Source organism: Carlito syrichta, unplaced genomic scaffold (genome assembly GCF_000164805.1).
Source record: "Carlito syrichta isolate Samal-C Ts95f unplaced genomic scaffold, Tarsius_syrichta-2.0.1 Scaffold108870, whole genome shotgun sequence".
In the NCBI taxonomy this organism is placed as follows: domain Eukaryota; kingdom Metazoa; phylum Chordata; class Mammalia; order Primates; family Tarsiidae; genus Carlito; species Carlito syrichta.
This window is the reverse complement of record NW_007052966.1, coordinates 123,076-150,640: the sequence shown is the minus strand read 5'-3', so window position 1 is coordinate 150,640 and position 27,565 is coordinate 123,076. Positions and strand designations below refer to the sequence as shown.

The window sequence follows — 27,565 nt, the reverse complement described above, 5'->3', positions numbered from 1 at the left end:
TTTAGTACAGGAGGCTTTGATGAGGTAGGTCTCCCTAGGCTCCCAATTTTTCAGGGGTCTGGCATGGACACTGTAAGGAGGGGAGATTCTCAGTGTGACCAGGGACTGAGTATGGCAGGGACTCCCCAGCAGCTGAAGGCTTCTCTCCCTCTCATATTTTCAATGGGGCTGGTGGTCCAGTGGACAATGAGGTCCTCCACTCTGTTGCTGTAGCCAAATTCATTGTCATATCAAAATATGAGCTTGTCAAAGTGGTCATTGATGCCAATGCCAGCCACAGCATTAAAGGAGAAAGAGTTGGTGTCTGTAAAAGTTGGAGGACACAACCTGGTGTTTAGTGTAGCCCAGGATGCCCTTGAAGGGGCCCTCGGATACCTGCTTCACCATGTTCTTGATGTCATCATAGTTGGTAGGTCTCTCCAGATGGCAGCCAGGTCCACAATAGACATTGACTGTGGGGACTTGGAAGGCCATGCCCGTGAGCTTCCCGTTCAGGTCAGAGATGACTTTGACTTTGCCTACAGCTTTAGCAGCGCCAGTAGATGTAGGGATAATGTTCTGAAGGACCCTGCAGCCATTGCACCACAGATTCTCAGAGGAGCCATCCACAGTCTTCTGGGTGGCAGTGATTGTGTGGATGGTGGTCATGAGTCTCTCCACAATGCCAAAGTTGTCCTGGAGGACCTTGGCCAGGGGAGCTAAGCAGCTGGTGGTGTAGAAGGCATTGCTGACAATCACGAGGTTGTTCTGATACTTCCGTCACAAACATAGGGGCTTCAGTGGAGAGGGCAAAGATGATAACCCTTTTGGTTCAGCCTCATAAATGAACTCCAGCTTTCTCCAAGGTAGTGAAGATGCTGGTGAACTCCACTACATAATCAGTGCCAGCGTCACCCCATTTGATATTGGTAGGATCTTTCTCCTAGAAGATGGTAATGAGATTTCCATTGATGTCATGCTTCCTGTTCTCGACCTTGAAGATGCTGTGGAACTTGCCATGGATGGAGTCGTACTGGACATGTAGACCATGTATTTGAGGTCAACGAAGGGGTCATTGATGGCAACAATACCCACTTTTCCAGAGTTAAAAGCAGCCCAGGTGACCAGGCACTCAATACTGCCAAATCCGTTCATTCCAGCCTTCACCTTCACCATGGTGTCTTGGGGACACAGCTGGTGCTGTATGAGAGATGTAGCTGTCTGTCAAATGGGAGGAGCAAAGAACAAATTTCTATTTTCTTAAGGAAAGATTTGAGGCAACTCACTTAGGCAAAATTCACTTTCCTTTGGTCTGTTCAAGTTTTTGTGAATAATGATGAGTAGAAAAATGTAGAATGCATGTTGTTAACTTGTTAGTAACTCTGAGGAGCAGAGATATGTGGCCTGAAGGTTTCTCTTCCACTGCCCCAGGTCTCTGGTGGCATCCTTGAATCTTCTCTTCTTGCCCTTAATGTTGTCAGTTAGAGACTGCGGAGCCCATGGGAATTTGTCTGCCTCATAAGTCTTATATTGTACAGACTGTGTCAGGGTTAGAAACCAACATTCGACATGAGTTGAGGCCCATAGTTCAGAAAATGTGTGTGTGTGGATTCTAGCCATTCACAGAGGAGAAAAGACAAGGGGCTTGAGCCTAGGAGGTTTGGTGGAGAAGAAAGCCTGAGGGAAGAGGGGAATTTAGGGTGATGGAGAGAGGAAGAGAGAGGACCTTACTGATAAGATCACTGCAGAAGAATAGAGGCAGTCATGAGAAATGTCTGAGGGGACACAACAGAGAGTGTCTGAGGGGAGCTGAAAGTGCTTCCATAACAAAAGAAGGCAGAAAAAAGAGAAAACAGTAAAAAGGAGAGAAAAGTTCACTTAAGATTTTAGAATATGGTCCCTTTTGCCAATATAAGGCTTTTTAGCACCTGTGGCAGACAGTTTTTCAATATGACCTCAGATCCAAACTTAGAAATAGTCCCTGTTGTCTCCAGTACCAGACTGACCTACACCTAGTTCCTTGAAAGTCTTTCAAGTATACAGGAGCCCAGTTTAGCCAGGAGAGGGGGAAAGGGGGAATGAAAGAGCAAGAAGCATGCATCTACTCAGTCTTAGAGTAGGAGCAAGGGATTCTAAAGGAAGAAATTGTGAAAAAGAGTCCTCGATCCAAACAAGGGAATAGGAGAAAGAGCTTAAAACATGGGCAGCCAGATGCGGTGGCTCATGCCTGTAATCCCAGCACTTTTGAAGGTCAAGGCAAGAGGATTGCCTGAGTCCAGAGGTTCAAGACCACCTAGGCAACTTGGCAAGACCTCGTCTCTACAATAAATCAAGGAAAACTTGCTGGGCATGGTGGTGCATGCCTGTAGTTCCACCTACTTGGAAGGCTGAGGTGGAAGGATCGCCTGAGCCCAGCTGGTTAAGGCTGTGGTGGCCATGAACATGCCACTACACTCCAGCCTGCATGACAGAGTGAGACTCCAACTCAAAAAAAAACCATGGGCTGTTTCTGTCTGCTCATGCATTTGGGGGAAGGTAAAGGGGGGAAGGAGCAATGAAAGATCAAAAATTGACTAGAAGAGAAGATTTGTGCTGCGAAACAATGAGGAAGACGAGACAAGAAGGAGAAGAGAAAGAAGGAAGGGTCAAGGAGCCCTGGCCGCCACAGTCCTCCTCTGCTTCCTTCTCAGATGCATCAGTACATGGGCCTGTGATTATTCTGGGCAATTCAGTGACTTCAGAAACAGGCAAAAGAAAAAAAAAAAACACGTTTGACAAATGAGAGGCAACAAGGAACAGAGTAGTTAGGATATCTCATAGATTCTCAAAACTTTCTGCAAGACCCAACTTGAAAAGTAAGAGCTTATTAGCTCCAGCTTTTATTTACAACAAAGAGCTTTCTGAGCCTTTTAAGCCCTTTGAGACAGGCATATATTCTCAGCAGTCATGTGTATAATGCAGCAAAGATGTCTCTTGGAGATGCAGAGACTTCTAAACTGAGAGAGCAGTATAATTGCTCTTTGAGGGGGAGATTTGGTGTGTGTATTGTACCTGACCATAAACAGCACCTCATTTTAGACTTTCCTATATCCCCAGAATGTCCTAAGGCTAGTAAACAGGACACTGCCCTCCTTCTGACTGCCTTCTTCTGCTCTGTCGGAAGCCAGGATTTTGGAGTGTTGTTCTGTATCCCAACATGTTGCTGCCCTCAAGCAGGATTAGGTCACCTGTCCTCTGCTACGCTTTAGCATAATTGGGAGTTGGACCCCAGGTCTTTATGGCAGTCTCCTCTTCCTCAATGATGGCTGCCCCTTCTGTGCCTCCCTGCTGCAAATATTTATTTAGAGATGTTCTGCCACTTCCTAAAGGTATCATCCATCACCTGTGCCCTTCATCCTGGTTGAAAAGGTCGTATAAGGTGCTTGCTTTAAGAATCAGAGGGTCATGGAGTGTAGACATAGTAGTGCCTTGCAAAACCATGGAAACAGAAAGTCAGCTGCAAGGGCATTTGTGGAGATGACTAAACACGTGTCAGCTAGCAGTGCTCATGGTCAGAGCGTAATTGCTTGTTTACAGCATTTCTGTGATCAGATAGGAACAGAGATGAGTTAGTTTCCAAGATTCTTGTGATGAGCTTAATTTGTCTGACCCATTGGGTTTCTGGAAGAGGACACAATGCCCCTCTCAGTTCTCTCTTGGACAGTAGCACTGGTGAAGGGGGAGCTGAGACAGTAGAATGAATGGGCTGGGAAGAGGAGACCCCCTGACCTGCTGGCCTCCCACACCATCCTATTCTCCTCCTCCTCCTCCTCCTGTTTCCTGAGCCCCTCGGCTGTGCTTTGGATCTCAAGTTTTCCTGGATTTTGTAACTTCAATTTCTCCTTCCTAGCTGCCATTGTACCTTAAGCATTTACATTTACTCAGATCTCCAGCATCTCAAGACAAAGACAAAAAAAGTTATCAGTCCATACCCACCTCTTCTTCTTACCCCTCCCTTCATAGTCAGACTACTAAAGAGAAAAGAGTCTGGACTCCTCCCCTCTGCTTCTCCCTACCTCCCACACCCTTATCGTGGTCTGTGTGTCTCCCACAGTGTGAAGCAGATACTGAGTGCTCAGTCACCCAACAACTAGGGGGAAAGTATGATTATTATTCCCATCTTACAGATTAGGATACTGGGGCTTAAGGAGATTGCACAATTTCTCCAGGGCTGGGCTGCAGGGCTGTAACTCCAGGTCTCCCTCTCTGAAAAGCAACTGCTCTTGAAGGGCACTCTGCTGCCCCTGAGCTCGCTGGAAACTTACTTGGCCCCACCATTGCTGTGAAACTCTACTCAATTTTACCAGCAGTCTTCTTGTGCCTGAATACATTGGTGCCTGTATTAGGCTGCTCAGGCGGTCACAACAAAATACCATAGACTGGGCGGCTTACCCAGCAGACATTTTTTTCTCAATTCTGCAGGTTGGAAGTCCAAAGTCCAGGTGCCTGCAGGTTCAGTTTCTGGTGAAGGTTCTCTTCCTGTGTAATGTTAAGGGGACACAAATATTCAGCCCATATACTAACCTCCTCAGGCCTCCTGTGGTTTGGCCTTGTGGCAGAATTTGAGGCCACTCATCCTTCCCTCTTCCTTGTGTCCTTGGTTCTGCACACCCGGTTGTCCTCTGGCTGCCTCTCCCTCTCTTTTGTCAGTTAGGAACTCGTATTCAGACTTGACTGGATTTCCCCGAGTGCTGTCCAAGGTTGTCTTTTCTTCTCATGCACCATACTTTCTGTGGGCAGCTTTACCTACCCCTGCACTTACTGCATAAGCTGCTGCCACCCAAAATGCAGTCCACTGATTGATGGTAGAAGTCTCACCAGGAAAACTGCTAGAAATGCTGACTGTCAGACTTAAGCCCAAACCCTAATAAACTGGACTGTCACTCATAAGTGGACCTTGAACAATTATCATAATACTATAAGAAAAGAATTGGCAGTAGCAGGAAACTGCTGGGGTTGGTTGGGGGCGTTATGCCTCATCAACAACAGTACCTGCATAATTAATATTTGTATACCTAACTCTGAATTGTACCCCACACCATTAAAATTAAAAATAAAAAAAAATTAAACTAGAATATGTGATTTAAGTGATCTGGATGGGGCATTCATATGGGCATTGAAGTTTGAGATGCACTCATCTAATCAAAGATGACTCCCCAAATCACATCTCTGCTCCAGATCTCTGACCTTGTATGACTGCTATCTCCTGAGAGCCCAGAGGGACCTCAAACTGAGAGCCCAGAGGGACCTCAAATACATGTGCAAACTAAACTCATCCACTTTGCCCCAAATTGACTCTGCTTCCTGCCGCTGACATCAAGCCCTTAGGAAAAGCCTTCAGCACAATCCTCTCTTTACCAGGATGCTGCAGAGGCCTTGTGTCTACCCACGACCCAGGTAGCATCACCATTCTCCTGCCATTGGAGTGTGTCCCTTCTCTCCTCCCTCATTGCCAGTAAGTAGACCAGCCCACCTTCATTTGTTATCTAAAGAATCACATTCACCTCCCGGGACATCTTTGACTCAGACTTCCCCAGCCTACACACACACACACACACACACACACACACACACACACACACACACACACCACCTTTAACCTGTTCTCTAAGCTCCCTGCAGATTTCTTATTCTGCAGTTTGTACCTCTTCCCTTTTCCTCCTCTCACCTTCCTGATGCCATTCTTGCAGCTACCTTCAGGAAGAGCCCTTGTCAGGTGGACACGCCTCTGCCCTCACATACATCGCTGACAGTGCACAGTGTGCCTTCTCACCTCGGAACCTTTGTTTGGTCTTACTGTTCCCTCTGCCTCCTCTACTCACCTCAAAATTCACCCACACCCTTCTAATCTCCTCAGTGGGAGGCCTCTGACTCCATAGGAGTAGGTTAATTCTCAGAGGATTAACCCACAGGGTTCACATTCACATCATTTTCTTTTTTTTTAAGGAACATGGTCTCTCTCTGTCATCTGGGCTGGAGTGCAGTGGTGTGATCCTAGATCACTACAGCCTCAGACTCCTGGGCTCAAGCAGTCCTCCCACCTCAGCCTTCCATGTAGCTGGGACTACAGACACTCGCCACTATGCCTGGCTAATTTTGTTGTTGTTGTTTTGTGGAGATGGGGTCTCACTATGTTGCCCAGGCTGGTCTTGAACTTCTGGCCTCAAGCTATCCTTCCACCTGGGCCACAGCACTTGTAATAGAGTTTTCTAATTTCCTGCTAATAAGTCCCCATCCCCAGTAGACTATAAGATCTTTGAAGGTGGCCTGGCACATGGCTGACCCAAACATAATAGGTCCTCAGAAAATACATATTCCATTACAAAATGGAACTGCCAGTCCTCCGCATGTGGTTGCCTGTGGCCACTCTTGGGCTGTGAGCATTTATGTGAATGGAATGTTTGCCCACATTGCTCAGGAAGCCTATCTTGGGAATGAGCAATTTCAGCTTCTGTGATTTTAATTTCTTAAATGCACTTTTGTTAAGCCGTGCATGTAAGAGATATGTTCTGTTGAAATATTTCTTAAGACCATTCATACCAAGGAGGCCTTTCATGTTATAAATATTTAAACACACTTTGCAGCACATCCCTATAATTACTCAGCTCAGAATGCATGTGGAAATGCTGCCTTTGGTAGACTATTGTTACCTTATTCATCAACCTATCTTAAATGTCTTCTTGATTTCTATTTAGAGGCATATTTTTACATAATGATACAAAATTGGATTTTTCTTTGCTTTTTTTTACGTTTACGGCTTTTTTTGGTGTGCAGTTCTATGAGTTTTATTATCTGGATAGACTTGTGAAATTGTCACTACAAATCGGAATCCTGGAAGTTCCCATTTCCCCAGACTTTCCCGGTCTCACAGTTATAAGAGCCAAATGCGATGACTTTGACCTCATGGAAGTAAGGGAGATGTTTGCTGTGGGAACTCTGGGAAAGCTTTGGCTACCTTGAAAAAGGAACAAAGTGCTCTCTCTTCCCTCCCCCGGCCCCGCCTCTACCTTCAATTCAGTGGTGCTGTGGAGCTTGAGGAGATGAGCACAGGGAGCAAAGCATTTGGAAGAAGATGCCAGAGCAGGACGTAGAATCCAGGCCCTTAATGGCACCATCAATCTGATACTTTCAATCCTTGTTCTCTAGACTTGTTGTGCTAGAAAACTTAACCCTATTTGTCTAAGTCACTGCTCACAGGGTTTTCTGTTACTTGCATTTAAATAAGTTCCAAGTGACATTGCTCAGGCTGTTTTCACCATGTATATCTCCTTCTCAACCTTATCCAGCTGGTGATCTCTTCCGTTCAGAAATGTAACTTTTATAGGAGCAAATGCTTCCCCAGGTGCCCCAGGTGTCAAGTTCACTAATTGCTGACTATGCTGTCTCCCTCACCACCGCACTTTGAGTACCTCAAGAATGGAACTGTCCCTTATTCTTTTTGCACCTGCAAGGTTATAAATGATCAGCGTGTATTTGTTGAATAAATGAAAGAAAAAAGGAATGCCATAGGAACAAGAAAGGAAAAATATGGGAAATGATTCCATAAATTCTTGCTAAATCATGGCTTTACCCATCAAACAAGTTCAGGACAGCTGAGGATCTTAACTCTGACAAGTAGAGTGAAGGTTCTTGTTGTATTTATTATCAAAGCCTCACCAGTAATCCTTACAGGGTCAGTGCACACACATCACATGCTACAGTCAGTTCTGCATTTAGATGGTCTCTGACTGTAAGTCATAGGCTATCAACTCATTTGATCTTTTCTGACCAATGTGTTACGTGGCTGCTTTGTTCCTGAATTAAGCTAAATTGGATGACATGCCCAGTAGTTTGGAACCATATTCCTCTCTTTGTTCCCCACTGCCTTTACCTCAGTCTAGACTCTTATCTCCTTTTGCCCTGACGAATGCTGCAGTTTCCCACCTACCTCATCCCTCCTGTGCATCCCACATGGCCTGTTGCTGGTGTTGTAGCCATCAGAGTGGCTCTGAGTGAGACACTCCTTCATGCAAAATATTGTACTGTGCTTAAAGACCCAATATGAATACTGCCTCCTCCATAGACCACACTGGTTTTTATTTCTTTTTTTATTATTATTCAGTCAGTTTATTAAGTAGTATCTATAGAATATTATGTATCTATATTTTACATAAGAAAAAAAATGATCAGTATTCATAACAGTTACTCCATGCAGGAATACTATTAATAATACTCAACATTAATCCCAATTCTATTTTCAGATCAACCATGTAACAGTGCATCCTAATTCTTAAATATATAGTCAAAGATATTTTCAGAGATAACTTTTATGAAACTATAAGAAGAAAAAATAAGTTCTTAAGGCAAATGGTTTAAAAACCTGGACAGAAGACTCTTTTTTCTCAGCTAAAGACAGCTTCACATATCATTTAGAAATCAGCCTAGATCTGAGAAGAATGTTGCTGGTAATTTGATAGGTATTGCATTGAATCTGTAGATTGCCTTAGGTAAGATGGACATCTTCACAATGTTGATTCTTCCAAAACAACACAGGAATTCATATGGAAACACAAACGTCCAAGAATAGCCAGAACAATCCTCAGCAAAAAAAAAAACAAAGCAGGTGGTATCACATTACCAGACTTCAAACTTTACTATAAAGCTACAATCATCAAAACAGCTTGGTATTGGTATAGGAACAGGCATATAGACCAATGGAATAGAATTGAGATTCCAGAGGCAAGACCTCAATTTCTCAACCAACTCATCTTCGACAAAGCCTCCACCACCGATCACTGGGGAGAGGAGAACCTATTCAGTAAACAGTGCTAGGAAAACTGGCTGACCACATGCAGAAGATTGAAACAGGACCTCTATCTATCCCCACACACAAAAATTAACTCCAAATGGATCAGGAACCTAAATGTAAAACCTCAAACCATAAGAACCTTAGAAAATAAAGGACATACCCTCATGGAAATTGAAACTGGTATCCAATTCCTAAACAAAACTTGAAACCCATAGGCCATAAGGAAAAAGATAGACAAGTGGGACCTCATTAAACTGACAAGCTTCTGCAAAGTCAAAGAAACCATCAAGAGAGCAGGAAGACAGCCTACAGACTGGGAAAAAGTATTTGCCAACTCCAGGTCTGACAAAGGCTTAACATCTTGGATCTACAAGGAACTCAAATGTGCAGAAAAGAAAAAAACAAACAACCCCATTATAAAATGGGCAAAAGATATGAACAGACACTTCACAAAGGAAGACACACGAAGAAATGCTCAACCTCATTAATCATCAGGGAGATGCAAATCAAAACCACACTGAGATACCATCTAACTCCAGTCAGAATGGCAATTATCAACAACTCAAAAAATAGCAACTGCTGGAGAGGGTGTGGCGAAAAGGGAGCACTTCTACACTGTTGGTGGGAGTGTAAACTAGTGCAACCTCTGTGGAAAGCAGTGTGGCGATTCCTAAAAGCTCTAAACATCAACCTCCCATATGACCCCGCAATCCCCCTACTGGGAATATACCCTGAAGAACGCAAATCACGCTATAAAAAAGATACCTGCACGCGAACGTTTATTTCAGTATTGTTCACAATAGCAAGAACCTGGAACCAACCACGCTGTCCATCAAAAGAGGACTGGATTTAAAAAATGTGGTACATATACACGATGGAATACTATGCAGCCATAAAAAAGAACAAAATCATGAATTTTGCAGAAACCTGGATGGAGCTAGAGTCTGTAATACTAAGTGACCTCTCACAGAAACAAAGATCTGAGTATCACATATTCTCACTCATATAGTGGACCTTGATAATCCAATGCACTACTATAAGAAAATGACTGACAGTGTTGGGAAACATGGGGGGGGATGGGACTAATGGTAGTAAACATCTGTCTGGGGACGGGGAGACACCTGTTATCAACAAGGGGGCCTGAATGAAGCATATTTGTATACCTAACCCTTAACTGTACCCCACAATATCAAAATAAAAAATATTGATTAAAAAAAAGAAAAGAAATCATCCTAGAGGTAAACATAAACCACATTTGACCCCATTCTTGAAGTCAGTCTTTTTTTAAAAAAAGGACATATAGTACTTGCTGAAGGTAGCAATCAATTCTGAACTGACACTCAGGTCTTGGTTCTGGGTCAGTTTTCTGGAGTCACTTCAGTATCTTCATTAGTGAATCTAAGCAAGTATGCATTAGCACTATCTTCTCTTCCAGCTCTGCAATCTTTTTTTTTTGGTTGGAGTCTCACTCTGTAACCTAGGCCACTCATGACCACCCCAGGGTCAACCTGCTGGGCTCAGGGATCCTTCTGCCTCAGCCTTCCAAGTAGCTGGAACTACAGGCGCACGCTACCACTCCTGGCTAATTTTGTGATTTATTGTAGAGATGAGGTCTCACCAAGGTCTCAAACCTGTTAGCTCTGGCAGTCCTCTAACCTTGGCCTCCCAAAGTCCTGGGACTACAGGCTTGAGCCACTGCACTGGCCTGCAATCTTTTCGGATAGAAGTACATTGTGAATATCCATCTCAGATGTGCTTACTACGGTTTTTGTTTTTAAGAGGTGGCACAGCATTTTGTCACTGGAAAGGCAGAAGTGACCTCTCAAGGTAACCAGGGCAGTGTGAGTAGAATAGATGGAAACCAACGAGAATTTCCCAGGAACCACAGAATAAAAGGTTGAAAGTACTGCCTTTGAGAGAACCTTCAATGCCAGCTGGGAAGGGCACTTCCCAAACGACATTATTTGTTACAGTGGAGAAGACCACGGCCCCAAGGGACCGCGACAGGTCCCAGGCATGGTGCACCGAGTGGCCGAGCATGGCGTGGCACTGCGTGCACTGCAACACGGTGCACCACTCGAGCTGCAGCCATGATGGCAGCTGCGGGCCGGCGGTGGGCTGCTCGGCCCTGCGCGGCGAGGACCCTATCACCATCTGCGTGTCCCATTCATAAGAGAAGGTTCCTCAGTCGCCTGATCTTAGCGCCAGCACAGACGCCACCCCGGGGCAGTATTGCACGGCGCTAGAGATGCCCCTGGGATAGAGCAGCCACCTTCTCGCAACCAGCGCTGCTACTTCAAATGCACACCCAGGCCCCGACCCAAACACGGTTCCCGCGTCCTCATTGGACATCATGATCGTGGGCTCTGACGCGCATTCTTTACCTGGACACTCCTCATGTGCCCTTTGACTCCTGTGTGTTGGTGAGGCGTGGGGAATAGCGTGGCTTTTATTTCTTAATCCCCATCCTCCCATGCTTAGTCAAAGGATCATCCTAGAGCCATAGAGCTGAAATGGACCCAAGATGACCCTTCCCATTTCCCACTTTATAGATGAAGAGAAAGTGACATCCGGGAAGTTGAAGTTCCTCATCCAAAATCATGTGACTCATTAGTAGTAAAGTCAAGCTTGCAACCCAGCTTGTCTCGCAGGGATATATATATATATATATATATATATAGAGAGAGAGAGAGAGAGAGAGAGAGAGAGAGAGAGAGAGAGAGAGTTTTCATTACATCGCTGTCTCTCCCTCTTCACAGCTTTGTGTGAACATGTCTCCGCAGCTGACAGATACAGCACAGCATCACCTGTTCACTGTGTACAAGGGGGATCTCTTTCAGATATTCCATGCGAGGAACTAGTCAGAAGCTGGCAGCAGAGTCCCAGGAGGCAGGATGGCTAACAGCAGCAGGCTTTGCTTACCGGCAGTGCTGTCGGTGGGCAGCACTGTTAGCATTAATGTGTGTGTAGCAGGGCCATTGTATCTGCTCACCCTGGTGATAATGGAGGATAGCTTCAGGCAGATTTTAGGCCAGAGAGCCAAAGAGAAAACCTTGCTGCCAGCGCAGGTTGTGCTCATTAAACACTGGAGGTGGGGGAGGAGGGAGAAGGGTTGAGAGAAGCCTAGTGAATAGGGCTTTCTCCATCCTGCCCCAATCACTAGATGCCTCCAGAAGTGTCCCCCTCAGGAGGAAGAGATCCTTCACTAGTTAAAATGATTTGTTCTAAGAGATGCTGACAATAAACACCTGTGAATATTTAATTTATGATCCATGGTAAAGACACTGGTTCTCCTTGATTTCTTCATGAGCCCTCTGGCAACATGATGTTAGATCAGCATGTCTCTCTTCAGAATACAATATACACCTGAGAGCTCCAGGACTCGCATATTAAATTATTTTCCTAACTGTTACAGTGAGAAGTAACCCTTATCCTAGGTTTCTCATTATTGTGACTTGTCTTTGCCTTTTCTGTTAGCTAATGATTTGTTCGAGGACTTTATCCAATGGGTTATACTTTGTCTACCACAGATGCAGGAAATTTTTTTAATGTCCAGTTAAATAAAAAAGCTAACTTTTCTCTAGAAACTAAATATTCATGGGACTCACTGAATTAATAATGTATGTATTCTTTAAAAATTGTTTTGTAAATTAAATCAAAATTTAATTTTAAAATAATATTTGGTCTTTCTCTTTGTGTCTAAGGTTAGCAATTGTCCTTATATGTATTGCATGCAAATTCTGATGTGCACACAGTTACTTGGTAGATAAACATTTTCTCCAATAGTGAGCAGGAAACTTATTAAACTCTGATATATTAGTCTATTCTTTCCAAGTCATTTATGAACAGAATTTGGATGCTCAAATCTGTGCTCACATCTTTCTTTTAGCCATCACCTGAGTGTGTTTCTAGGTTTGTTGATTATTTTTTGTTTAATGTTTATTTTGCTGTTTTGTTGAGTGGTAGAGTTGGGTGAGGTATACTCACTAGCTTCTGTTCTTGTTTGGAATTTCATTTAGGAGTCATGACTAGCCCCCGAATCCTTTCTGCTTATGAAAATTATTCATTGAATGCACATGGACCAGGCACCTCCTAACTCTCCCTTTCTCTACCTTTCTTAGCGTGAATATATACTTTTTCATGTGCTGATTTTAAAATAATCTACAGTTTATAGCATCATAGGATTTTGAGACTGAAGATATATTGGCAGGTGCCCAAGTCACTGTCCAGAACACAATTCTAGATTCCTTAATAGTATGGTCACCCTGCATACACCTTGTCAAGAATCTGAATAAATGACTGAAGAAATGAATTGAGTAAATTAGTGAATGAATGTGAGTTTTCATTCTTCACATAAATCTCACCCTGTCTAATCTTCTTGTCCAGCACGCCATCTCTGGGAGTGAGCACTGCAGGCTCTCATGACTTCATTCAGGTGACACAAAATTCATCCTTGCAGACCACCCTCTCCCCAGACTAGACGGTTCTAATTTTCCCAAAGTTCTTCTTTAGAAAATTTAAGTTTATTTTTAAAAACTTACCGAATGCTGTATCTCTTTCCAACTTTTACATAGCCATGCCCACTGGCCTTTTCTGCAAAAATGGAAGTAGTCTAACACTGCACTATCCAAGATGGTAGCACTACCCACACGTGGCTCTTGAGTACATAAGATGTGGCCATAAGACTGGAAAACTTCATTTGTAATTTTATTTAATTGTAATTAACTTAAAATTACATAGCCACATGTAGCTAATGGCTACACTATTAGGAGGTACAGTCTAGAGCAACAGTAAATACATTTTCTTCATTGTTACTTGATAACCTTCAGATATTTGTGGACAGCTCTCTTTTATGCATCCTTCATCTTTCCTTTGCTCAGCTGAGCAAGTATCCCAGAACACAATTCTAGATTCCTTAATAGTGTGGTCACCCTGCATACACCTTGTCAAGAATCTGAATAAATGACTGAAGAAATGAATTGAGTAAATTAGTGAATGAATGTGAGTTTTCATTCTTCACATAAATCTCATCCTGTCTAATCTTCTTGTCTTCTTATGTAAACTTGATACTGGGTGGGGTGTGACACAAAATTCGTGGATTCTTTGGCTCAACCCTAAAATGAATTTTAGATTGGCCAGCAAAGTTTTAAAACAAAGTTTATTGGAGAAAAAAGAGGAGAAAGATAGAGAGACGTGCCAAAGCTGGCATGGGTAAGAGCAACTGCACCTTTTGCTTTTCACAATAGGCCTGATATACCTCCACAATGATTGATATGCTAAAGAGGGTGAAGCCCAGGTAACCCTTGCTCTGGAGAGATGGACATTTCTCTGCCTCTGATGGGAGGAATGGACAGTTTCCAGACTACACTATCTTTTGCAGAGAGCTAAAAGATTTCTTATGATCATTTCTATGACTTTTTTATTCCTGATCTGAGAGCTACCTTAATGGAGTTTTCCTTTGGTGAACCGAGGAGGTGGGGTGGACTGGAGACCACATTGATTTCTCATTCCAGTCCGAAGGGCTGTTCAGCCTGCAGATGTCTGGATACTTTGTTTTCTTTTCTTTCAAATATAGTATTTTTTTATTTGCTTTTAAAAAAACACTTTTTCATTTTAAAGATGTGGGGTACAATTCAGGATTAGGTATATAAGTGGTCATCATACAGATAAAGTTTGGGTCTCCCTTTGGTCCCCACTTTGCCTGGTACCCTTATTGATGTTGTGTCCTCCACCCTCCCCTAACAGTATCCTGCTACTGCCAATCCCTTTCTTATAGTATTATGGTAATTGTTCAGGGTCCGCTTATGGGTGAGAACATGTAGTACTCAGTTCTTTGTTTCTGTGATAGATCACTGAGTGTGATAGACTCTTAAATCCATCCAAGTTGCTGCAAAGTCCATATGTCTGTCCCTCTTTATGATTGCGTAACATTCCATTGAGTATATGTACATTTTTAAAATCATGTCCAGTTTTGGTGGGAAGTACAGTTGGTTCCATGTTTTTGCTGTTGTGGATAGTGCTGCAATAGACATACGTATGCAGGTATCTTTTTTTGCAGAATGATTTTGAGGTCCTCCAGGTATATTCCCAGTGGGGGAAGTGCTGGGTCATATGGAAGATCAATTTCTAGTTCTTTTAGAATTCTCCACACAGTTTTCCATAGAGGTTGGACTAGTTTTCTAAAACCTGGCTACAAGAAATTTGTCTATGCATACCTAACCTGTACTAGTGGCCCTTTCTCAAACTGAGGTTTTTGGTTTTATGAGCATGAATGGGGAGAGGGTGTGCAGAGGACAGGACCAAAGAAGATGATGTTTCCTTCAGTATCTACACCCTGTCCCCCAGTTGGGAAAAAGCAAACTTTTTTTTCCTCTCAGGTATCATTGACTTATTAAAATAAGATGTGCAAAACAATGCATATGATCCTGCAGTGATAACTGCAATGGTTGTTGCTTGGCAAAATGGTCCATGCTGCCCAGTAGTGTATCTCCAACCACTCAAATTCCAAGAAAGCACATAGAGTAGAGATAAAGCAAAACCAACATGAAAATCCAAATCTTTTTTTCATATCATTTTCTACTGTCTTTTTAGAATCTCTCAGTATCACAACATTCTAATTTATTCTAAACAAAGAGAATGTTCCACGTTACGTTTGCATTTGAAATATAAGAGTTAAGCTCAGCAATGCGTCTTTATTTACTATTAAGCAGACACCATTTTTTACTCAAACTGGAAAATCCATTCTGTTAATGATTATTAACTACCTACTCTGCCTCAGACCATACAGACATCCTCCATAAAGAACAAGATGGCCAGAGTCAATCACCCATTACACCACAGTGGTGGGAATAGTAAACCAGGAAATGTGGACAAAGCACCATCCTAGACTCTGGAATATGGCAGTGAAGGAAACAAGGTAGATTAGGAAGTGAAATAGAGGTTGATTAGTTATGCCTTCCTTTAAGCATCTTGTCATTTATTGTTGGCACTGTGTTTCTAGACCAGTGGTGCAAAGATGTAACCACAAAGACCATTAGGGAAGGGGAAATAAAAGTTAGTGACGAGAAACTAGAAGGACAACCACACATGTCCCCTGGGATTCCTTATTTCACCATTATATATGTCCATGGTGAGTTTTTATACTGCAGAAGGCTTCTGGTACAGGAAAGGAGCTTTTGCTAGAGATTTGGGTTAAGACACAGTTGAATCATGGCTACAGACCTCATGATAGCAACTGATGATGAGGGTGACAGTTGTGATGGTGGTGCTTGTGGTCATAAGGAATGAAGAAGAAAACAGCAATAACAAGGACAATGCCAATAACCGTGTTAATTATGGTGCTGACAATGTCAAAGATAATTATGGTGGTGATAATGATAACCATCAGAGGAAGATTTACTGTCATTATTTCCCAATAGCCTCTCTTTGGGAAGAGAGTGAGATAATTAAAAGTCTGGAAGGAGACAAGGGAAAAGGGAACAGAGGGCGTACAACTCCTTAGATCCGTGGATCACCTTGTTCACCCCACTGCATGCTGGGAGTGGAACTGTGACGATTAAGGGCTTTGCTGTTTCAATAGCATTTCCACTATCTAAATATAAACAGCCTCAGGCCCTGATCCAGCAGAGGAGACCACAGCTGCCAAATGCATCACCAGCTGCAAGCCCTGGCTACACTTCTTTAGGGGGAAAAAAGGCCGTTCTACTATGAACAGATTCCAAAAGGCGTGAATTTGGGAATAAAATTTGAAGTTCAAGGAATGTTAGATCATCTCTTTGTGTTCAAGGTCATAGAGTGAGTTTGGAAGGAGCAGGATGAGGACTTGGATGCCCTGACTCTGGAATCTGTTGCTGGTACAGACAAGGATCTGGTAAGACAGCAGCCTGGCAGTAGCTACTGCAGTGGTGCAATTATGACAAAAAAAAAAGACAAGCCTATGGCAGAGATGGGCAAGACCAGGCTCTTTGTTCTCCTGCAGGTACCTGGCCCCTGTTTGTCCATGTGCGTTTGTTTATCCAATGGCGGTTTATTCAGCCCTGAACCTGTACCAGGCGCTCTTGGTACACACAGGGACAAAATGGATGAAACCCCTGCTCTCATGGATCTTACATCTTACTGGAGAGAAACCGTCCATATATATAAATATTGTATGTCAGGTTGGGAGATACCTCTGCAGGAAATTGAGGTAAGGTAAAAGAGAGCAAAAGGAGTCACTTGAGGGAAGACGAGCAGGTACAGCCTTTGGAGGAAGTCTCGTGGAAGCAGAGACCCAGTGGAAGTGGGAGTGAACTCCTGTGATCCAAGGAGGGGCTTTAGGGACAGTGACACCCAGCCTCCAGTGCTGTACTGAGCTCTGCGCATCAAAGGGATGGTGACCAGGCCAGTGGCACTGCAGTGTGTGATGTTCCAGACAAGCAAACAGAATGATGATTGAGCATGTCATCTCTAGAAGCCACACACAGAGACAGGCACATGGCCACTTTCCCCAGCAGATTTGAATTCCCCACTCACCCTGTTACCAAATTACCCTGAATACAGTCTCACAAAATGAGCACCAGAGGAGGAGAGGAGAGACGGTCTAGGGGGAATGCAACTTGTTTCCTAATCAATATTCCTGTTTGACAGGCTGGTGCAAAGGTGTTGAAATAAGAGTGGAAACACACCTCTGTAAGCCTTACACATGTTATTCAGGCTTTAGGCTAAAGCCTTCTCGTGACAAGAACGAGGCTGGAACTGAGATGTGATGGGAAGGAGCTGCACATGCAATTAACTTTCCAGGCCCTGCAGTTAATTGTGTAATATTATCGCTGGCAGGGTATGATGCCCTGTGAGAGCACCTGACAGGTGTTACAGATACTGCAAATTAATCAGCATCCCCATACCAATGGTTGTATTTACATCAGGCATAAATGTAGTTTACCACACTCTGTTAGAATCAGAGATTAATAGCTCCAGTCCAGCTAGATTCTGATTTACTTGGCAGGAGGAAAGCAGAACAGCACAAAACTTGACAGAATAATAATGCATTTTGCATTGTTAATAATTCTGAGGGCATGAAAGCTACCTTCCTGGGATCACAGAGCAGATTTTCTTTTCTATGAATCTTTGAAAAACCAAATATATGGGATTTTACTTTAAAACTTGAATTGTGCTCATATGTTATGCTGTTCAAATTATGAATTGGTCTAACTTAGATATTGGAGCAGCAATTGTAAGCTCTAGCAAACTGTTTATTCAGAATCTTAGGGCATGTACATTTTTTTTAAAAAGTCATGCATCTTCTCTCAGATGCTAATTGCCACCAATGTGTGTTTAAATGGGGAAAAAATGGATCGTGTGTCTCCAGAAGAATGGACTTCTCTGCCTCTGAGCCCCAGTCTTATGCCAGCTCTGGAGTAGGGGCGATGCTTCTGGCTACACCTGAGGAATTCATAGGAACTGAGCCCCTTCCCTGTGCATGGCTGTGTTCTAGGTACTGGGGGAGCTCAAATGGAAAACTCTCTGCTGCTTAATCATGGACCCAAGTCATACACACAAAAGATCCCATTAGTAAAATGGACGATATTTTCATAGCTATAGCGTGTACTGCCATTACATATTATCATCATAAAACTTTTGAGAACAAGTTAATAATATCATCCCTATTACATGATATGCATAATCTACACTCTTAAAGCAGCCTACTTATGGGCAGATGAACCACGAGGAACTCTCAACAAGTAAGTGTGCCATATATTCAGGCTCCTAGGGAGACATTTTAGAAACGATGGCATATCCCCTTACCTTCCAAGCCAATGGATTTTGATAATTCTTTAAACTAAAGGATTACTCTAGGTGTCGTGAGATTCCTATGGGTTCCCTTGTCTAGGTGATTTTCATGTATGGAGAAATCATTCATAAAGATGGGTCACTAAGTAGATTCTGGATGGAAATGTTTGTGTTGTAAAAGCATACCACCAGAAGTCAATCATTCTTCTTATGACCATCTATTAGTGCTATTTCCAAAACTGCATGACGGATCTCAGGAGTACGTGTTGGGAGGTGGGATCCATATCCCTTGCTACACTCAAGCCTCTTGCAGGTAGAGAATGTGCCTTATTCATTGTTGTAGCCTCATTTTCTTGCCCCACTGTATAAGCTAAATGCTTACTTTCTGAATGAATGGGTAAAAGATAGGTATTCAGGTAGTTAATTTCCCTATAGGTATCGATAGTTGTCCCTTTTACCCAGATCATCTATCTCCAGATACTGTTTGTGACATTAAATTCCCACAGTGTTTGCTGCCTCTCTAGTTCTTTGGCATTTAATAGTATCTACTCTTTTTTTTTTTTTTGAGTTGGAGTCTCACTCTGTCGCCCAGACTGGAGTGTAGTGACTGCTCCCGGCCACCGCAGCCTCGACCTGCTGGGCTCTGGCGATCCTTCCGCCTCAGCCTTCTGAGTAGTCGGAATTACAGGCATGCGCTACCATATCCGGCTGATTTTTTGATTTATTGTAGAGATGAGGTCTCGCCAAGTTGCCCAGGTGGGTCTCAAACCCGCGGGCTCAGGCAATCCACTCACCTCAGCCTCCCAAGATGCGGGATTACAGGCTGAGCCACCAAGCCCAGCTTCTACTCTTGCATTTTTATTTAGCTTCCTTAATATTCATATCTGATTCCCAACTTTAAGTACTTTAAAGTTATTGTCTTTGCTATTCCCTCCACCCTGGCCCCACACCACCTACCACAATGTTGAAGTCGCACTAAACTATCGAGGGTAAGTTTCCAACTAGTAAAGTAGGATGAAGTGGCTCTGTGACTTTCAAATAGGATTCTAGTTCTGTCTAGACCAGATCAGGAGCCTGCCTGAACATCAGCTCTTCCTGCGTCGCTGGATAGGCCACATGAATAGAGCCACTGTGGATTGTTCAGATGTGTCTTCCAGACCCAGGTTGGGAGCTGGGTATGTTTATAAGGACATAGCATTAATATTTTTATGGAGTGTGTGTGTGTGTGTGTGTGTGTGTGTGTGTGTGTGTGTGTGTAACTCCAGTTGTATGATTGATTTATTTTGGCATTGATGGTAAAGTTTTTATTTGATGTTGATGGATTTAAAGACAGCTCTGTAATGTGGAATGTTACTAAAACTCATGTGGATGGAGGGCATTCAGCTACCATAGCTCTGCTCATGTTCTGACTGACTTCCTTTCCTGCTCCATTCATCTTCCTCCACCTGTCCTTCCACTGTTGCTGTATTCCCGCCTCGGTCTCTTATTAGCTTCTTCCTTTTCCTGACATCTAGTTTGACCTTGAGGAAGTTGCTGGAACTCTCTGGGCTTCTGTTTTGTCATCTTTAATGGGAGTGACTTCAATCATGGAGTAAAGGCCACCCATTCTAGGATTATCAATGGATGCAATTTTCTTAAATGTGAGTCATGTACTTGCGTAGGCTAAAAGTTTTCTTTTTACGCGGTTATACTGAATGTCAAAAAAAAATCTCAGGTGGGCCTTTACATATTGCGGTCAGGAAGTGGATGGTAACAATGCCACCCATTTGCCAATTTAAAAAGCCTTGTCTTCTCGCAATTCATTCAATAGAGGGGAAAAGTAAGGCGAGCAGAGGCAAGAATGGCCTTTATTTACAAAGGAGGCTGTGCTGTACTTTTCTTTAACATAGTGTGCCTGATAGGCTCAGACATTCATGTGGAGTTTGCACTTCGATGCCTTTTTCTTTGTATATAAAAACTCTTATTCTCACATTTAGAACAGCACTGTACTTACTTTTTTCCAGGATCAGGTATTCATTTTAGTCATGAAAAACAAAAGGGCATTTGACCCAAATTACAAAAACGATTGATGTAAAACTGTTCCATTTTTTTCTTCATGCTTTAGTGAAAAATGCCTTGAGTGTCTCCTACTGGCTGCATGCTGAGTTAGGTGCTCTGAGAAGTGGAGAAGGCAAGGCGTTAACTCCTGCATGCCAGGAATTCACATTCCAGCTGTGGCAGGAGCGTCGTCTATAGCACCTTGATCCCTACCGTCACTGCTGTTAATTGTGAAGATATTGGAGTCCGGGCACAGTGGCTCATGCCTGTAATCCCAGGACTTTGTGAGGCTGAGGTGGGAGGATTGCTTGAGCCCAAGAGTTTGAGACCAGGCTAGGCAACATAATGAGACCTTGTCTCTACAAAAAATAAAAAAATAGCTGGGTGTGGTGGCACACACCAATAGTCCCAGCTACTTGGAAGGCTAAGGAGAAAGGATTGCCTGAGCCCAGGAGGTAGAGGTTATAGTGAGCCAGGATAGCACCACTATGCTCCAGGCCAGGAGAGACAGTGTGACCCTGTCTTAAACAAAAAAAGAAAAAGAAAAAGAAAAAAAAGAAAAGATATTTGAGCACAATTTTGAGAAAATTTTAAAGGATGTCCATGATGTCTTTATGTTCACTGCATACAAAGGTGTTGATACAATGGAAAGCAACTGAAAGATGGGATTTTTATGAGGAAGGCTTTCAAAAAGAAAATGGACAGGGAGCTGGGCCTTGAAGCAGGAATGTGTTGGAACATGTTGTCGTTTAAGAGAGAGGGAGGTCTCAAGTGTTCTGGAGGCAAGGATGAAATTACCAAAGTGGAGGAAGCATTGAAGAAATAGTGTCAATGCTGAGAAATTTGCTGCTTTGTAAACAGAGCCTAAGAACAAAAAGCCCTTAAAATGCTGGTCGGAATCTTAGCCAGACAAATAGGGCAAATCAGAACAATTTTGGGAAAATAATAGCACCTGACTCTACTTGAGATAAAATTCATTTCATTATATTTCTAAAAGGAATTATTTTTATTGGTCCATTTGTTTTACTTTAGGGAATTTTAAAATATGAGGTAGAAAGAAGGGTATGAATAAAGTATTCGTGAGGCTATTATCTAATAATTGGCTAATGTCACTGTAAGGTGATTGTCTAATAAACTGTCTCACTGTCATTAAATTCTAAAAGTCACGAAGAAGCTGCCTAGGACTTCTTAGTACTTTGAGGCAAAGGGAATTACATACAAAAAGGCATTGGGGTGAGACAATCAGGGCACTGAAAGCTGGTGTGATTTGAGCACAATGTGAGAGAGACAGAGACAGAGGCAGAGAGAGGGAGATACAGACAGAGACAGAGATAAAGGGAGAGAGAGGAAGAAAGAGCAATATAGGCAACAGAAGCATGATTGCATGTTGGTATCTCCTGACTCAACACCGGAATTGCAATCTGAGTAGTATATTACTTTGCTAGGGCTATCATAACAACGTACTACAGACCAGCTGGCTTGAAGAACAGAAATTTATTGTCTCACAGTTCTGGAGGCCAGTAATCAGAAATCAAGTTGTCCTCACCCTTTGTGGCTGTGAGGGAGAATCTGTTCCAGCCTTCTCTCCCAACTTCTGGAGGTTTTCTGGAAATATTTGGGATTCCGTGGTGTGTAAATGCATCACCCCAATCTCTACCTTCATTTTCAGGTGGCCTTCTCCCTGTGTACATGTCTGTCTCTGTGTCCAAACTTTCCCTTTTTATAAGGACATCGGTCATATTGGATAAAGGCCTACCTTAATGACCTTACTTATTTATTTATTTAAAAGATGTGGGGTACAATAATTCAGGGTTAGATATACAAATGTTCATTATGCAGGTACCCTTGTTGATGAGATGTGACCCCCCCCCACAGATTTCCACTACTGCCAATGCTGATCCCCACCTCCAGAAGTGTCCCACTACTGCCAATCCTTTTCTTATAGTATTATGATAATTGTTCAAGGTCCACTTATAAGTGAGAACATGTGATACTCAGTTCTTTGTTTCTGTATAGGTCACTCAGTATTATAGACTCTGAGTCCATTCAGGTTGCTGTGAAGTTCATGATTTTGTCCTTCTTTATGGCTATGTAATATTCCATCATGTATATATACCACATTTTTAAATCCAGTCCTTTTTCAATGGGCAGTACAGTTGGTTCCATGTTTTTGCTATTGTGAACAATGCTACAATAAACATACGTGTGCAGGTATCTTTTTCATAGAGTGATTTGAGTTCCTCCAGGTATATTCCCAGTAGGGGCCTCATATGGACGGTCAATTTTTAGATCTTTTAGGAATCACCACACTGTTTTCCACAGACATTATATTAGATTACACTCCCACCAACAGTGTAGAAGTATTTCCTGTTCCCCGCATCCTCTCCAGCATCTATTGTATTTTGAGTTATTGATGATGGCCAACCTGACTGGAGTTAGGTGGTGTCTCAGTGTGGTTTTAATTTGCATTTACCTGATGACTAATAAGGCTGGGCATTTTTTCATGTGTCTGTTGGCTGCTCGTATGTCTTCTTTTGAGAAGTGTCTATTCATATCTTTTGCCCATTTTGTAATGGGGCTGTTTGTTTTATTATTTTTGGCACATATGAGTTCCCTGTAGATCCTAGATATTAGGCCTTTGTCACACATACGGTTGGCAAGTATTTTTTTCCCAGTCTGTGGATTGTCTCCCTGTTCTCTTGATGGTTTCTCTGACTTTGCAGAAGCTTATCAGTTTGATGCAGTCCCACTTGTCTATCTGATGTCTTATGGCATGGGCACTTGGGGTTTTGATCAGGAAGTGGTTGCCAGTTCCAATTTCCATAAGGGTGTCTCCTGCATTTTCTAAGATTCTTATAGTTTGAGGTTTTTTATGTTTAGGACTGTGATCCATTTAGAGTTGATTTTTGTGTATAATGATAGGGGTCTTGTTTAAATCTTCTGCATGTGGTCAGCCAGTTTTCCCAGCATCACTTACTGAATAGGTTCTCCTCTCCCCAGTTGTTGATTGTAGAGGTTTTGTCGAAGATGAGTTGGTTGAGAAATTGAGGTTTTGCTTCTGGAATCTCTATCCTGTTCCATTGTTCTATATGCCTGTTCTTGTACCAATACCAGGCTGTTTTAATTATTGTAGCTTTATAATAAAGTTTAAATCTGGAAGTGTGATACTTCTCACTTTCGTTTGTTTTTTGTTTTTCTGAGGATTGTTTTGGCTATTTGTGATTGTTTATGTTTCCATATGAATACCTGTGTTGTCATTTCCAGGTCTTAGAAGAATACTGCCATAATTTAATGGGTTTACATGAAATCTGTAGATTGCCTTGGGTGGATGACATCTTAACAATGTTGATGCTTCCAATCCATGAGCATGGACTATTTTTCCATTTGTTTGTGTCATCTTTGATTTCTTTGAGCAGTGTTTTGTAGTTTTCATTGTAAAGGTCTTTGACTTCTCTGGTTAGGAACATTCCAAGGTGTTTCTTTTTTTGTATGACTAATGTGAATGGGATTGTGTTTTTATTTGGGTTTCTGTTTGCTTATTGTTGGTGTATAGAAATGCGACTGAATTTTGCACATTTATTTTATAGCCTGAGACTTTACCAAAGTCCTTTATCAGTGCAAGGATGTTTTTGACAGATTCTCTTGGGGTTTTGAGGTATAGAATCATGTCTTCTGCAAATAGGGATAATTTGACTCATCTTTTCCTATTTGGATGCCCCTGATCTCCTTCTCTTGTCTGACTGCTCTAGCTAGGACTTCCAAAACTATGTTGAAAAGGAAGGATGAGAGTGGGCATTATTGTCTTGTTCCGGTTTTCAGAGGAAATGGTTCCAATTTCTGTCTGTTTAGCAGTATGCTGACTGTGGGTTTCTCGTAGATGGCTCTTACTATCTTGAAGTATATTCCATCTATGCCCAGATGTTCAAGGGTTTTTATCAAGACAGGGTGCTGGATTTTATTAAAAATGTTTTCTGCATCTAATGATATAATCATGTGGTTTTTGTTTTTACATCTGTTGATATATTTATTTACATTTATGGTCTTGTGAATGTTGAACTAACCCTGCATCCTGGGGATGAAGCCTACTTGGTCATGGTGGACGATTTTTGAGATGTGTTGTTGGATCCAGTTTGCTAGGCTCTTGCTGAGAATTTTAGCATCTATGTTCATCAAGGCTGTTGGCATGTAGTTCTCCTTCCTTGCTGGATCTTTACCTGGTTTGGGTGATATTAGCTTCATAAAATGATTTGGGGAAAGTTCCATCTTTCTGAATTGCCTTGAATACTTTAAATAGGATTGGTATCATTTCCTCCTTGTATGTTTTGTAGAATTCCTTTGGAAAGCCATCTTGTCTAGGACTTTTTTTGTAGTTAGTTTTCTTATCATATAGTCAATTTCCTGGATTGTTATTTGTCTGTTTAGGGTCTTGATTTCTTCTTGTTTCAACCAGGGGAGATTGTGTGATGTCAGAAAATCCTCCATTTCCTTTAAGTTTTCAAGTTTGTTTCCATACACATCTACATGTAGTCTCTGATAATCTTTTGTATTTCTTCAGGGTCAGTTGTGACTTATCTTTTGCATTACTGATTGTGTTTATTTGGGCTTTTTCTCTCTTTTTCTTTGTCAGTCTAGCTAAGGAATGACCTCATTTAACTTGATCACCTCTGTAAAGTTTCTGTCTCCAATCAAAGGCACAAGCAAAGCTATTAGGGGTCAAGACTTCAATGTATCTTTTTTCGGGAGACAAAATTCAATACATGGGAAATAGTTTAGAAAAAAATTACATTTGGTAATTGTCTTCTGGATAGACTTCTATTAAATCAGTGAGATGATTTTTTATCAAAATCAAGACCAAATTACAAACCAAGATTTTCTGTTAATATGCAAAACTGCTTACATTTCACAAATACAATTAAATCTCAAGTTCTGATTTTCCTACCAAGAAAACATAGCTAAGTCATCACTTCATAAGATAAAAACCACTTTAGAAAGTAAAAAAAGAAAATTGGCTGGGCTCAGTGGCTCAGCCTATAATCCCAACACTTTGCGAGGCAGAGGCTAGTGGATTGCCTGAGCCCCCATGGGTTTGAGACCAGTTTGGACAACTTGGCAAGACCTCGTCTCTACAATAAATCGAAAATTAGCTGGGTGTAGTAGCACCCGCCTGTAGTTCCACTACCTGGAAGACTGAGGTGGAAGAATTGCCGGCACCTGCAGGTCAATGCTGGAATGGCCGTGAGTATGCCACTGCACTTGAGGCTGGGCGACAGAGTGAGACTCCAACTCAAAAAAATAAACTAAGAAAGTAAAAGAGAAAATTAACTCATGGAAACAACCTAAAATTGAACTTCTAGGTGTAAACTATGCAGAGCAAAATATTTTTTTCATGTTATGCAGTTTGTTACAAACTGTCCTTGGCCACTGTATAGCTCCCAAATGCCGCAAAATGAGAGCTACCAGATCATTGCTGAGTTTCCAGCTGCCAGCCTGAGTTTGTTGATGTCACAGATTCCAACAACAAAACACTGGTGCATGAAATTAACAACCTTATAAATAGATTACAGCAACTCTGTTAGACAAAAGGCTGCAGTTATCCCCTGGAAACAATTGAACACAATTCCAGTAAAAATCTTGCCAAATACTTCTTTGTAATTCAAGGAATCTAACAACAGATGACATGCACTGCCTTCTTTTTTTATTTTCTGGCACTCAGCTCCTCCGCATTGTGACTGAGAATGGGCTAGCACAACTTGTGTGCATCTTTAAGTGAGTGAGGATGCTCACGGAAGTTTATGAAACTTGTTCTTTTGTTTGTTTTTTCATGGTGCCTCATGTCACTGTTAATCTTAATTTTGTGAAGTGCTATTTGGTATGTCCATCTTTAGAGACCTTACCATAAAACCACCACCTTTAGTGCTAATAATTAATGTTGTCGTGGACCCTGGAATAAAGAGGCTAACTGGCATAGATGCTCTGGAAACAGCCACTTTGAGAGCAACCCTGCAACAGTGGGTTTGGGCTCTCTCATTAGCAGGGCTGGAGGGTCGCTGCACTTTATTCTTGGAGTGATAAAGCCCATGCATGTGCATGGTGTGAAATTTGCTGATAGCATTTTTATATAGCAATGCATACTTACAAATAAATGCAACCAAAGTGAACAAAAGAGCATGTTGATGCTTTGATAGAGAACTCAGCTGTTTCCCCCCACATAATGTCAAATCAATGACAAACGAAGGCCCCACAATGGGTACAGATGGCAGCCTCATAGGTCTGTTTAAAAGACCACCATTCCATTTTAGAGTTATAAAGTGCTCTCATATTGGTTACCATTTTTATTTCACAAAACAACCACATGAAGGTGACAAGGTAGAAAATATTATCCTCATTTTTTACAGAAAGGAAATGTAACTCAGGAGGTTATGTGAAAATTCGTGGCAGAGCTGAGGCAAGAACTTTTATTTTCTTTCTCAGTCAGATCTCTCCACTCAAGCGTGGATCTCTAAGACTCGACCCTACTCTCTCCTTTCACCGTGAGCACAAATGTACAAAGCAAAATGATTGAACCTGGGCTCAAAACTATTATCTTCAGTCTCTCATGCCTTGGTGAATGTTCATCTCAGTTGTGGCACTTCTACTCTACCCTTCACTACAAGGTCAAACATTTTCTTTGAAAACCATCTCATGGATGAACTCTCGTCCCAACCAGAGCTGTTTATTCTTTTGCTTGTGACTTACTCCAATTTGCTAGCTCTTAGGGGAAATATAAACTTTCTGGATCATATTCCTTTTATGTATTTTTTTACTGTCCCAAAGACAATTTTATTTTATTTTGTTTTATTTATTTATTTATTTTTTTGAGTTGGAGTCTCACTCTGTTGGCCAGACTGGAGTGCAGTGGCCGCTCCCGGCCACCGCAGCCTCGACCTGCTGGGCTCCAGCGATCCTTCCGCCTCA

General features: G+C 42.2%; 1 protein-coding gene and 2 pseudogenes across 1 annotated transcript in view; 1 reads left to right on the top strand and 2 right to left on the bottom strand.

Annotated features, from left to right (window-relative positions):
* Nucleotides 1-27,565, top strand: part of LOC103271023 (dipeptidyl aminopeptidase-like protein 6) — a 416,180-nt gene that overhangs the window by 293,679 nt on the left and 94,936 nt on the right. The window lies entirely within an intron of this gene.
* Nucleotides 90-1,156, bottom strand: LOC110596521 (annotated as a pseudogene).
* Nucleotides 10,179-11,885, bottom strand: LOC110596524 (annotated as a pseudogene).